The sequence below is a fragment of the Seriola lalandi genome, unplaced genomic scaffold, assembly GCF_002814215.2.
Source record: "Seriola lalandi dorsalis isolate HSWRI2012SDOR001 ecotype SW California unplaced genomic scaffold, Sedor1 jcf7180002054630, whole genome shotgun sequence".
NCBI lineage: Eukaryota > Metazoa > Chordata > Actinopteri > Carangiformes > Carangidae > Seriola > Seriola lalandi.
Window position 1 is genome coordinate 1,487,448 of NW_019525183.1, and position 3,095 is coordinate 1,490,542.

The following is a 3,095-nucleotide window of genomic DNA, read 5'->3' on the forward strand; positions in this document are numbered from 1 at the left end:
CATTTTTTGGTTGAAAAATAAAATAATATAACACTTATAGTCTTAACTGGTGTAGCTCTGCATTCCCCCTTCATGGCCTTTGGAAAATGGACCTTGAACAGTGGTTCACCTTCTTTTGTTTGGGCTTTCGGTCGGTCAGCATTTTCATTGTAAGACATGGCAGCCAGGTATTGTTGCAGGAAGCTGATGTGCTGGCCTGAACAGAGGAAACAGAGGCAGTAGTTATGGCAACAGCTGCAAGCAGTGCAAAATTGATAACAACAAATGCACTCAATTATGTGTAAACTGGATTGTCAATAGATTGTAAATGCCGCAAATAGCTCACTATCCCTGCAAAATACAAAAAATTATTACTATCCTCTTTCACATATCCCCTGTAACTCTGCGCTTATCTAGATATTCCCTCCAGGCACTGAATCTGGAAACATGATACAAACGTTAAAACGGACATCATAAGGCATGACTCTCAATACTAACTTTCACAGCACTGATAAACAAGCCCAGAATTTTACCGGCTTGACTTTACAGACAGTTAAAACGCCTTTCAAGTGTGATAAAGTTAGCAGGGCGGCTCTAATCGACGTCACACAGCGACACCAAGCAGAGGAATTGCATACAATCTGCACCCGTCTGTGTGCACGAGGCAAAACCTTAGCCGCATTAGCTGCCATGCTAACAACACGTGCAACAGGCTCTCGTGCACATACAGTAAAGCAACATAAAATGATGAAACTTACAGTTCCCAAATTTGAAGTTGGGTTTCGGACAGTCGGTGCTGATCCGTGCTTTATAATCCCGCATTGTACTGGCCCTCGTTGAGAAAGCGGTCCTACGTGAAATGGTTAGAAATGGTACATCTCCATCAAAAATAAAACAAATCCATTGGGTCTTCGGATCTTCAGACGTTGGGGGTAAAAAGACTTCCGTGTCGGTTTGTACAGTCAACTACCGAGCAACTAGCTCGCATAGCTCGTACCTTCGACATAGTTTTACCGGAGCCGGTGATGCGAGGGAATAAACTATATCCTCTTTAGAAGAGCGAGCTGAAAGCGCCGTCTGAAGCGCAACAAGCGGCGGCAGGTGTCGGTGAATGTGTTGCACAAACCTGCTTCAGGACCAGGATCTGGTCGGCGGCCCTGAGGTGCTGCAGCTGGTGGGCGACCGGGACGGGACACTTGTTCTTCGGCAGGCCGCAGATGCACCTGCTCGTGGACACACAGACACATTTCGTCCGACACTTGCTACACACTAAACTTTTAAGTTCAGCTGGTCACTCACTGCTCAAAAAGATGTTTCCCGACCTCAGCGTCCACTGCGCTTAAAGGATCGTCCAGGAGGTAGATGTCTGCGTCCTGATAGACGGCCCTGAAAAACACACACACACACACACACACACACACACACACACACACACACACACACACACACACACACTCAACTTTACCTCCTTGTTTTTATCATATACAACTCACAATGGCTGAGTGAACTGAAGTGCACGCAGAAAAAAAGACAGGGAGAAAGACAATCACACTTCTACAAAAGTAGAAGTAAAACAGATATAGAGACAGAAACACACACACACACACACACACACACACACACACACACACACACACAGTATAAAGTATACAGAGAGACTCATTGATCAGGTGAGGATTTCTCCAACACACTGACATTATCTATTGATAATCCTGATCTGCTTTTTTCCAGGTTGCCTGTCAATACACCACAGACACTAAACCTATTTTTAAAAAGTCGATTCAGGCTCATGAGGTAACCATGACAACACCGAATGCAAGCCAAGAGACAGCCTTAACACCGATATTGATTTTCTCTGGTGTTTATTTTTCAGACATCCAGTCAGCTGATGAAACTATGACAGATGAAGCTCTGTGGCCACTTTTCCTGCTTTACTTTCTCCAATCTGTTTCCTCTCCTCTTGTGATGCTCGTCATTAAGGCAGACACGCAGGTCAGGTGACCCGGGCCTGAACCGCTTAAGGCTCCGAGGCCTGGACGGATTACAGCGTGTGAGCTCCACTGTCCTGCTGATCCCCATTAGTCACAGCGTAGTGACGAAGGTGATCCAGCTTCAACCTGATGACTGCAGGAGAACTAGCCCTGGGCAGTATGAGAGTGGGGGAACGTTGGGTGATTTTATTGTAATGATCAAAATTATTTGGGTGGCTGTGGCAGCAGGTTAAGCAAGGCAGTCCGGACGTCCCTCTTCCCAGCAACACTTGCAGCTATGTAGTCTCTCCAGCCTGTTCTGGATCTACCACAGGGCCTCCTACCATCCTGTTTGGATGCCTGACCCACTAAAACTGGTGCCATTCAACACGATGGAGCTGCAGCTCTAATCCCAGTTTACTCTGTCCATCAGATGAGGTTCTTGGAGCCTATTACTGACTTAATATTTAAATAAAAGGTGGATGAACTCAGACTGCCTGTGAATTATCATCTCCAGTGTCACAACATGGCTCATGCTGCCAAGTGTGTTATTGGTCTCTACTACCACATTCATATGTAAAGACATAAAGAGCATTTATAGACTAAGCTGTATGATTACCGCACAAAGAAATTCAAAAACATTTAAATGCTGCAAAGGTGAGCAGTTGGATCCTTGGAGCAGCAGGATGAACCTGCCTGTTCTTGATTATTACCACCACTAAGGTGCCACTGAGCAAGGCATTTAACCTCCAACAGCTCCAATTTAGCTGCTGATTGGCTAACAGTATCAGACTGGGGTTGTACCGGACAGCTTCCAGGTGTGAATGTGTCACACTGTTTGCATGTGAGCTTTCCTGTACACAACCCTCAGAAAAAAAACTTCCTTATAACTCATTAAAAAATACTTAACCAGTAATGAAGAAAGCCACAAAGTCCTTATTAAAAAAATAATAATGTCAAAATTGTAGTGTGATGATTTATTCTAATAATAACTTTAAACATCAGTTTGATATTTGTTATATGTCCCATTTTGTTGGGAGTGAGCAATAAGGATAAGATCCTCTATCAATGTCTATGTAATTTCACATATCGTGATAATGACAAATAAAAGGTTCCCCCCATGTTGTTGCAAAAAACACACACACA

At 44.2% G+C, this 3,095-nt stretch overlaps 1 protein-coding gene and 1 long non-coding RNA gene across 4 annotated transcripts in view; both read right to left on the bottom strand.

The window, feature by feature from the left end:
- Positions 1-3,095, bottom strand: part of LOC111665271 (SLAIN motif-containing protein 1-like) — a 17,870-nt gene that overhangs the window by 10,531 nt on the left and 4,244 nt on the right. The gene's annotated exons all lie outside the window — the stretch shown is intronic.
- Positions 7-1,433, bottom strand: LOC111665277 (uncharacterized). 2 transcript variants are annotated; one of them, XR_015438074.1, is made up of 4 exons: positions 1,279-1,433; positions 1,106-1,202; positions 738-829; positions 7-196 (listed from the first exon to the last, which is right to left on the bottom strand). It is a non-coding gene; the product is annotated as an uncharacterized LOC111665277 (long non-coding RNA). The 2 variants fall into 2 exon arrangements; XR_002761484.2 differs by lacking the exon at positions 738-829.